This window comes from Triticum urartu, chromosome 1, assembly GCF_003073215.2.
Source record: "Triticum urartu cultivar G1812 chromosome 1, Tu2.1, whole genome shotgun sequence".
NCBI classification, from domain to species: Eukaryota; Viridiplantae; Streptophyta; class Magnoliopsida; order Poales; family Poaceae; genus Triticum; species Triticum urartu.
In genome coordinates, this window is record NC_053022.1 from 495,994,437 (window position 1) to 496,006,266 (window position 11,830).

Genomic DNA, 11,830 nt, shown 5'->3' on the forward strand with positions numbered 1-11,830 from the left:
CAAAGAAACAACAATAATCTACTCCGGAGCTCCCTTGACTACGTCGAGAAAGATGAACTCGAGGAAGATCGGAGCCCGGAGGACAAACTCGAAGAAGTAGCGTCGCCATCCGCCTGAGCACCATATCTGCGAGGACTAAAAAACCCTAACCTAAACTACTAACCGGAATGGAGGAGTCGGGATTCCCCTACCCGCTAACGGCCATCGGAGCGGCATGCAGAGAGGAGGCGAATCCACGGGCTTGCCGATGAAGCTTGGATAGAAGAGTTTGCCCTAACCTCCTAGGGTTAGGGGGAAGGAAAACGAGAAGAGAGAAAGAGATGATCATCAATACTCCTAACCATGATGATCTAAAATGAAAAAGCTTACCATGATGGTCTTCCTAAAAAAAGAATAGCTTGCTAATGTTTAAAGCTAACTACGAAATGCGTACATGCAAGGGCTTCTATTTTTCGTCACTATCAAGGAATATTGTGATGCACCCCGTCAGAAGGTTAATTTGCAGAAATTCTCAATACCCTTTTGCAAGGGTGTGTAAAGTCTATTATGAACATTGTTAAAACTATTTTGACGGTTCCCAATGAAATTTTGACCGAACAGTACCTTGGTTTGCTATCCAATGTGGGGAGGGCCAACATGATAACTTCAAATATCTTAAGGATAGGTTGTTTATTGAAAGTTAATGATGGATTGGGAATTGTATGGCGGCAGCAGGGAAGGAGATCCTTATCAAATTGGTAGCTCACGTTATTCCAATGTATTCTATGCCATTTTTCTTGCTACCGAAAGGCTTGTGTTCATAAATTTATAAAACTAGATGATACTCCGTGCGTTGCTGCGGAGCTATATGGTACAAATAATATCTTTGATCATTACTACACTTCATCACAATAAAACATCCAGTGGAAAGGCATTGTACACACCCCAAAGATATTGAGTGCAGTAATGTTACTAGTCATTGATGTGTTACACATTTTAACAAAATAATTCTCACCAAGCACATTAAAATCTTGAGTTCCATTGTTGTACTGACATAAAAGGATTAACCATCCAAATTTTGTCACTATGAGTGAGAAAATTGGTGTTCCAAAACTATTGTCCATAATTGTATCACTATTCCACACATTCAACCAAACAATATTGAAGCCAGACAAAATTCCTAAGTAATCTTTCCCTAAAGGTGAGCATTATCTAAAGGTTGCCCAATGTGCCCGGCATGTAGACATCTCCTATCACCAATTATCAATTGATTACACCTATAAAATGCATAAATCTAAAAAAACATTGATTGTTAATCAACAGTACTATAAAATAGCTACACAGAGACTCTAATACGTCTCCAATGTATCTATAATTTTTTATTGTTACATGCTATTATATTATCCATTTTGGATGTTTTATATGCATTATTATGTTATTTTATATCATTTTCTAGGACTAGCCTATTAACCTAGTGTCCAATGCGACTTGTTGTTTTTTCCTTGTTTTTGTCTTTTACAGAAAATCAATACCAAACGGAGTCCAAATGGACCGAAACTTTTTGACGATTTTTCTTGGACAAGAAGACACCCATGAAGCTTCAGGAGGAGGCCAGAAGGCCCACGGTGAACCACGAGCTCACCAGGCACGCCCTAGGGGGGCGCCCTATGAGCTTTGTGGGCCCCCTATGGCTCTTCTAACCCTAATATCTGCTCTACAAATACCGAAATATTCCCTAAAGACCAGAGGGCACACCCAAAAAACTTTTCCGCCGGCGCAAGCTTCTGTCCTTGTGAGATCCCATCTTCGGGCCTTTTTCGATACTCTGCCGGAGGGTAAGAGATTATAGAAATAGGTTGTTTCCAAGTGACCAACAACCATAGCATCATTAATCAAGGTCTGGAGGAAAAGCAATGACGAAGAGCGGGAAGGAGAGAGGATCTCCTTGCCTCACGCCTCTTTTATATTTTAAAGTTTTCTAAGGGACACCATTTAGGAGAGTTGGGGAGCTGGATTCGGGGGTCCTCAGGTGTCCGGCCTATTCAAGCATGGGCCGGGTTGATGGGCCGTGAAGATAGAACAGAAGATTATTCCCCATGTTCAGATAGGACTCCTGGATGCGTGGAGGGCAAGATTGGAGACCGGATGTATTATTTCCTTCCCTTGCAAACCGCCTCTGTACCCCTCTGGTGTATATATAAACCGGAGGGGCTAGTCCATAGGGATCATCAGAATTCATGTAGGCTAGACATCTAGGGTTTAGCCATTACGATCTTGAGGTAGATCAACTCTTGTAACCCCTATATTCATCAAAGACAATCAAGCAGGAAGTAGGGTTTTACCTCCATTAAGAGGGCTCGAACCTGGGTAAAACATCATGTCCCCTTTGTCTCCTGTTACCTCTAATCCTCAGACGCACAGTTCGGGACTCCCTACCCAAGGTCGGCCGGTTTTGACACCGACATTGGTGCTTTCATTGAGAGTTCCTTTGTTTTGTCGACAAAAGGATCGATGGCTCGCCTTATCATTAATGACGATATTGCTTCTGGAGGGGCCTTAACTCCAGGACAGGTCCTCCAGCTCGGTGATATTACCATAGGTGCTCCCTCGGCCGTCAAGCCAACGGCGGCCTTGTTGGGCAACGCAGTATTTCAAAAAAATTCCTACGATCATGCAAGATCTATCTAGGAGATGCATAGCAACGAGAAGGGGAGAGTATGTCTACGTACCCTCGTAGACCGAAAGCGGAAGCGTTATGAAACGCGGTTGATGTACTCGAACGTCTTCGTGATCCAACCGATCAAGTACCGAACGCACGGCACCTCCGCGATCTACACACGTTCAGCTTGGTGACGTCCCTCGTACTCTTGATCCAGTTGAGGCAAAGGGAAAGTTTCATCAACACGACGACATGATGACGATGATGATGAAGTTACCGACGCAGGGCTTCGCCTAAGCACTACAATGATATGACCGAGGTGGAATTCTGTGGAGGGGGGCACTGCACACGGCTAAACAATCAACTTGTGTGTCTATGGGGTGCCCCCTCCCCCGTATATAAAGGAGTGGAGGAGGGGAGGGTCGGCCCTCTCTATGGCGCGCCCAAGGGGGATTCCTACTCCTAGTTGGAGTAGGTTTCCCCCCTTTCCCTAGTTGGAGTAGGAGAAGGAAGAGGGAGAAGGAGAGAAGGAAAGGGGGGCCGGCCCCCCTCCCAATTCGGATTGGGCTTGGGGGGGCGCGCCCCCACCTTGGCCACATCCTCCTCTCTCCCACTAAGGCCCAATAAGGCCCATTGACTCCTCGGGGGGTTCCGGTAACCTCCCGGTACTCCGGAAAATGCCTGAACTCATCCAGAACCATTCTGGTGTCCAAACACAACCTTCCAATATATCGATCTTTATGTCTCAACCATTTTGAGACTCCTCGTCATGTCCGTAATCACATCCGGGACTCCAAACTACCTTTGGTACATCAAAACACATAAACTCATAATGCCGATCGTCATCAAACGTTAAGCGTGCGGACCCTACGGGTTCGAGAACTATGTAGACATGGCCGAGACTCACTTCTGATCAATAACCAATAGTAGAACCTGGATGCTCATATTGGTTCCTACATATTCTACGAAGATCTTTATCGGTCAAACCGCATAACAACATACGTTGTTCCCTTTGTCATCAGTATGTTACTTGCCCGAGATTCGATCGTCGGTATCTCAATACCTAGTTCAATCTCGTTACTGGCAAGTATCTTTACTCGTTCCATAATGCATCATCCTGCAACTAACTCATTAGTCACATGGCTTGCAAGGCTTATAGTGATGTCCATTACCGAGAGGGCCCAGAGATACCTCTCCGATACACGAAGTGACAAATCCTAATATCGATCTATGCCAACTGAACAAACATCATCGGAGACACCTGTAGAGCATCTTTATAGTCACCCAGTTACATTGTGACGTTTGATAACACACTAAGTGTTCCTCCGGTATTCGGGAGTTGCATGATCTCATAGTCATAGGAACATGTATAAGTTATGGAGAAAGCAATAGCAATGAACTAAACGATCATAGTGCTAAGCTAACGGATGGGTCAAGTCAATCACATCATTCTCTAATGATGCAATCCCGTTCATCAAATGACAACTCTTGTCCATGGCTAGGAAACTTAACCATCTTTGATTAACGAGCTAGTCAAGTAGAGGCATACTAGTGACACTCATTTTGTCTATGTATTCACACATGTACTAAGTTTCCGGTTAATACAATTCTAGCATGAATAATAAACATTTATCATGATATAAGGAAATATAAATAACAACTTTATTATTGCCTCTAGGGCATATTTCCTTCAGTCTCCCACTTAGAGTCAATAATCTAGATTACATAGTAATGATTCTAAGACCCATGGAGTCTTGGTGTTGATCATGTTTTGCTCATGAGAGAGGCTTAGTCAACGGGTCTGCAACAGTTAGATCCGTATGTATCTTGCAAATCTCTATGTCTCCCTCCTTGACTTGATCACGGATGGAATTGAAGCATCTCTTGATGTGCTTGGTTCTCTTGTGAAATCTGGATTCCTTTGCCAAGGCAATTGCACCAGTGTTGTCACAAAAGATTTTCACTGGACCCAATGCACTAGGTATGACACCTAGATCGGATATGAACTCCTTCATCCAGACTCCTTCATTTGCTGCTTCCGAAGCAGCTATGTACTCCGCTTCGCACGTAGATCCCGCCACGACGCTTTGTTTAGAACGGCACCAACTAACAGCTCCACCATTCAATAAAAATACGTATCCGGTTTGTGACTTAGAGTCATCCAGATCAGTGTCAAAGCTTGCATCGACGCAACCATTTACGACGGGCTCTTTGTCACCTCATAAACGAGAAACATATCCTTAGAGTCATCCAGATCAGTGTCAAAGCTTGCATCAGGATATTTTTGACCGCTGTCCAGTGATCCACTCCTGGATTACTTTGGTACCTCCCTGCTAAACTAATAGCAAGGCACACATTAGGTCTGGTACACAACATTGCATACATGATAGAACCTATGGCTGAAGCATAGGGAATGACCTTCATTTTCGCTCTATCTTCTGCAGTGGTCGGGCATTGAGTCTGACTCAACTTCACACCTTGTAACACAGGCAAGAACCCTTTCTTTGCTTGATCCATTTTGAACTTCTTCAAAACTTTATCAAGGTATGTGCTTTGTGAAAGTCCAATTAAGCGTCTTGATCTATCTCTATAGATCTTGATGCCCAATATATAAGCAGCTTCACCGAGGTCTTTCATTGAAAAATTCTTATTCAAGTATCCTTTTATGCTATTCAGAAATTCAGTATCATTTCCAATCAACAATATGTCATCCACATATAATATCAGAAATGCTACAAAGCTCCCACTCACTTTCTTGTAAATACAGGCTTCTCCAAAAGTATGTATAAAATCATATGCTTTGATCACACTATCAATGCGTATATTCCAACTCCGAGAGGCTTGCGCCAGTCCATAAATGGATCATTGGAGCTTGCACACTTTGTTAGCACCTTTTGGATTGACAAAACCTTCTGGTTGCATCATATATAACTCTTCTTTAAGATATCCATTAAGGAATGCAGTTTTGACATCCATTTGCCAAATTTCATAATCATAAACTGCGACAATTGCTAACATGATTTGGACGGACTTAAGCATCTCTGTGGGTGAGAAGGTCTCATCGTAGTCAACTCCTTGAACTTGTCGAAAATCTTTCACAACAAGTCGAGCTTTGTAGACAGTAACATTACCGTCAGCGTCAGTCTTCTTCTCGAAGATCCATTTATTCTCTATGGCTTGCCGATCATCGGGCAAGTCAACCAAAGTCCACACTTTGTTCTCATACATGGATCCCATCTCAGATTTCATGGCCTCAAGCCATTTGGTGGAATCTGGGCTCATCATTGCTTCCTCATAGTTCGTAGGTTCGTCATGGTCAAGTAACATGACCTCCAGAACAGGATTACCGTACCACTCTGGTGCGGATCTTGCTCTGGTTGACCTACGAGGTTCGGTAGTAACTTGATTAGAAATTTCATGATCATCATCATTAGCTTCCTCACTAATTGGTGCAGGAATCACTGGAACTGATTTATGAGATGAACTACTTTCCAATAAGGGAGCAGGTACAATTACCTCATCAAGTTCTACTTTCCTCCCACTCACTTCTTTAGAGAGGAACTCCTTCTCTAGAAAGGATCCATTCTTAGCAACGAATATCTTGCCTTCAGATCTGTGATAGAAGGTGTACCCAACAGTCTCCTTTGGGTATCCTATGAAGACACATTTCTCCGAGTTGGGTTTGAGCTTATCACGTTGAAGCTTTTTCACATAAGCATCGCAGCCCCGAACTTTAAGAAATGACAACTTCGGTTTCTTGCCAAACCACAGTTCATAAGGCGCCATCTCAATGGATTTCAATGGTGCCCTATTTAACGTGAATGCAGCCGTCTCTAAAGCATAACCCCAAAACGACAGCGGTAAGTCAGTAAGAGACATCATAGATCGCACCATATCTAAGAAAGTGTGTTTACGACGTTCGGACACACCATTACGATGTGGTGTTCCAGGTGGCGTGAGTTGCGAAACTATTCCGCATTGTTTCAAATGAAGACCAAACTCGTAACTCAAATATTCTCCTCCACGATCAGATCGTAGAAACTTTATTTTCTTGTTATGATGATTTTCCACTTCACTCTGAAATTCTTTGAACTTTTCAAATGCTTCAGACTTATGTTTCATCAAGTAGATATACCCATATCGGCTCAAATCATCTGTGAAGGCCAGAAAATAACGATACCCGCCACGAGCATCAACACTCATCGGTCCAGATACATCAGTATGTATAATTTCCAAGAAGTCTGTTGCTCGTTCCATTGTTCCGGAGAACGGAGTCTTAGTCATCTTTCCCATGAGGCATGGTTCACAAGCATCAAGTGATTCATAATCAAGTGATTCCAAAAGCCCATCAACATGGAGTTTCTTCATGAGATTTATACCAATATGACCTAAACGGCAGTGCCACAAATAAGTTGCACTATCATTATTAAACTTATATCTTTCGGCTTCAATACTATGAATATGTGTATCACTTCTATCAAGATTTAGTAAAAATAGACCACTCATCAAGGGTGCATGACTATAAAAGATATTACTCATATAAATAGAACAACCATTATTCTCTGATTTAAATGAATAACCGTCTCGCATCAAACAAGATCCAGATATAATGTTCATGCTTAATGTTGGCACCAAATAACAATTATTCAGGTCTAAAACTAATCCCGAAGGTAGATGTAGAGGTAGCATGCCGACGGTGATCACATCGAGTTTGGAACCATTTCCCACGTGCATCGTCACCTCGTCCTTAGCCAATCTTCGCTTAATCCGTAGCCCCTATTCCGAGTTGCAAATATTAGCAACAGAACCAGTATCAAATACCCAGGCGCTACTGCGAGCATTAGTAAGGTACACATCAATAATATGTATATCAAATATACCTTTCACTTTGCCATCCTTCTTATTCTCCAAATACTTGGGGCAGTTCTGCTTCCAGTGACCAGTCCCTTTGCAGTAGAAGCACTCAGTCACAGGCTTAGGTCCAGACTTGGGTTTCTTCACTTGAGAAGCAACTTGCTTGCTGTTCTTCTTGAAGTTCCCCTTCTTCCCTTTGCCCTTATTCTTGAAACTGGTGGTCTTGTTGACCATCAACACTTGATGCTCCTTCTTGATTTCTACCTCCGCAGCCTTTAGCATTGCGAAGAGCTCAGGGATTGTCTTATCCATCCCTTGCATATTATAGTTCATCACGAAGCTCTTGTAGCTTGGTGATAGTGATTGAAGAACTCTGTCAATGACACTATCATCAGGAAGATTAACTCCCAGCTGAGTCAAGTGGTTGTGGTACCCAGACATTATGAGTATATGTTCACTGACAGAACTATTCTCCTCCATTTTGCAGCTGTAGAACTTATTGGAGACTTCATATCTCTCAATCCGGGCATTTGCTTGAAATATTAACTTCAACTCCTGGAACATCTCATATGCTCCATGATGTTCAAAACATCGTTGAAGTCCCGGTTCTAAGACGTAAAGCATGGCGCACTGAACTATCGAGTGGTCATCAGCTTTGCTCTGCCAGACGTTCTTAACGTTGTCAGCAGCATCTGCAGCAGGCTTGTCACCCAGCGGTGCTTCCAGGACATAATTCCTCTGTGCAGCAATGAGGATAATCCTCAAGTTACGGACCCAGTCTGTGTAATTGCTACCATCATCTTTCAACTTAGCTTTCTCTAGGAACGCATTAAAATTCAACGGAACAACAACACGGGCCATATATCTACAACAACATAGACATGCCAAATACTATCAGGTACTAAGTTCATGATGAATTAAAGTTCAATTAATCATATTACTTAAGAACTCCCACTTAGATAGACATCCCTCTAATCATCTAAGTGATCACGTGATCCATATCAACTAAACCATGTCCGATCATCACGTGAGATGAGTAGTTTTGAATGGTGAACATCACTATGTTGATCATATCTACTATATGATTCATGCTTGACCTTTCAGTCTCAGTGTTCCGAGGACATATCTGCATATGCTAGGCTCGTCAAGTTTAACCCGAGTATTCTTCTTGTGCAAAACTGGCTTGCACCCGTTGTATGTGAACGTAGAGCTTATCACCCCCGATCATCACGTGGTGTCTCGGCACGATGAACTGTAGGAACGGTGCATACTCAGGGAGAACACTTATACCTTGAAATTTAGTGAGAGATCATCTTATAATGCTACCACCGTACTAAGCAAAATAAGATGCATAAAGGATAAACATCACATGCAATCAATATAAGTGATATGATATGGCCATCATCATCCTGTGCCTTTGATCTCCATCTCCAAAGCACCGACATGATCACCATCGTCACCGGCTTAACACCTTGATCTCCATCGTAGCATCGTTGTCATCTCACCAACTATTGCTTCTACGACTATCGCTACCGCTTAGTGATAAAGTAAAGCAATTACATGGCGATTGCATTTCATACAATAAAGCGACAACCATATGGCTCCTGCCAGTTGCCGATAACTGTGTTACAAAACATGATCATCTCATACAACAATTTATATAATCATGTCTTGACCATATCACATCACAACATGCCCTGCAAAAACAAGTTAGACGTCCTCTACTTTGTTGTTGCAAATTTTACGTGGTTGCTACGGGCTTAGCAAGAACCGTTCTTGCCTACACATTGAAAACCACAACGCGGTATAGTGACTGCTTTTTGATCTTCAAAAAGAACCCTCTTCATTGAATCCGATTCAACTAAAGTTGGAGAAACAAACCCCCACTAGCCACCTGCGTGCGAAGCACATCGGTAGAACCAGTCTCGCGTAAGCGTACGCGTAATGTCGGTCTGAGCCGCTTCATCCAACAATACCGCTGAATCAAGAATCAACTATTGATGGCAAGTAATATGTATATACCCACGCCCACAAATCCTTTGTGTTCTACTCGTGCATATAACATCTACGCATAGACCTGGCTCGGATGCCACTGTTGGGGAACGCAGTATTTCAAAAAAATTCCTACGATCACGCAAGATCTATCTAGGAGATGCATAGCAACGAGAAGGGGAGAGTATGTCTACATACCCTCGTAGACCGAAAGTGGAAGCGTTATGAAACACGGTTGATGTAGTCGAACGTCTTCGCGATCCAACCGATCAAGTATCGAATGCACGGCACCTCCGTGATAAACACACGTTCAGCTCGGTGACGTCCCTCGTACTCTTGATCCAGTTGAGGCCGAGGGAAAGTTTCATCAACACGACGGCGTGATGACGGTGATGATGAAGTTACCGACGCAGGGCTTCGCCTAAGCACTACAATGGTATGACCGAGGTGGAATTCTGTGGAGGGGGCACTGCACATGGCTAAACAATCAACTTGTGTGTCTATGGGGTGCCCCCTCCCTCGTATATAAAGGAGTGGAGGAGGGGAGGGTCGGCCCTCTCTATGGCGCGCCCAAGGGGGATTCCTACTCCTAGTTGGAGTAGGTTTCCCCCCTTTCCCTAGTTGGAGTAGGAGAAGAAGGAAGAGGGAGAAGGAGAGAAGGAAAGGGGGCCCCCCTCCTAATTCAGATTGGCTTTGGGGGGGCGCGCCCCCACCTTGGACACCTCCTCCTCTCTCCCACTAAGGCCCAATAAGGCCCATTGACTCCCGGGGGTTCCAGTAACCTCCCGGTACTCCGGAAAATGCCCGAACTCATCTGGAACCATTCCGATGTCCAAACATAGCCTTCCAATATATTGATCTTTATGTATCTACCATTTCGAGACTCCTCGTCATGTCCGTGATCACATCCGGCACTGCGAACTACCTTCGTTACATCAAAACACATAAACTCATAATATCGATCATCATCGAACGTTAGGCGTGCGGACCCTATGGGTTTGAGAACTATGTAGACATGATCGAGTCTCACTTCCAGTCAATAACCAATAGCGGAACCTAGATGCTCATATTGGTTCCTACATATTCTACGAAGATCTTTATCGGTCAAACCGCATAACAACATACGTTGTTCCCTTTGTCATCAGTATGTTACTTGCCCGAGATTCGATCGTCGGTATCTCAATACCTAGTTCAATATCGTTACCGGTAAGTCTCTTTACTCATTCCATAATGCATCATCCTGCAACTAACTTATTAGTCACATTGCTTGCAAGGCTTATAGTGATGTGCATTACCGAGAGGGCCCAAAGATACCTCTGTGATACACGGAGTGACAAATCCTAATCTCAATCTATGCCAACTGAACAAACACCATCGGAGACACCTGTAGAGCATCTTTATAGTCACCCAGTTACATTGTGACGTTTGATAGCACACTAAGTGTTCCTCCGGTATTTGGGAGTTGCATAATCTCATAGTCATAGGAACATGTATAAGTTATGGAGAAAGCAATAGCAATAAACTAAACGATCATAGTGCTAAGCTAACAGATGGGTAAAGTCAATCACATCATTCTCTAATGATGTGATCCCGTTCATCAAATGACAACTCTTGCCCATGGCTAGGAAACTTAACCATCTTTGATTAACGAGCTAGTCAAGTAGAGGCATACTAGTGACACTCATTTTCTCTATGTATTCACACATGTACTAAGTTTCCGGTTAATACAATTCTAGCATGAATAATAAACATTTATCATGATATAAGGAAATATAAATAACAACTTTATTATTGCCTCTAGGGCATATTTCCTTCAGGCCCCTCCAATCGCCAAGCATCATCCCCACGTCAGCCTCGAACACTCCGAAAAGATGGATCCAAGAGATGTCTCGTCCTTGAACGAGCTGCTAGATCGCATTGCCGCCCTCGCGGTCGCAACAGACTATGATTGGATTGGGCTTAAACCAGATCAGAGGGAAATCAAGTCCCCACCGGTCACCCACCTGGTAGCGGTCGTTGAGGAATGAGCGGAGAACGCCTCTCCCCCTAAATTAAGCACTAGTTATGCTCGGACTTCCGAACCCTGCGAGCCGGATACCCATCCTCGAGAAGAGACCTCATGTCCTTCGGACACAGGATCGGACATTATGTCCGGAAGTCTTCAGGACCTTACTGATCCTGAACTGGTGACCTTGGAGATTCTTCAAACTCCAGATCCAATAGTGGGTCAAGGTTCGGATTTCAGCCCGCCCGCCCACCACAAGCAATATTTCCCAAGCAATTCAGGTCCTCCAAACGTATGACCTAATGTATGTACGGCAGTAACCTCAGGAAACGGTCCATCAC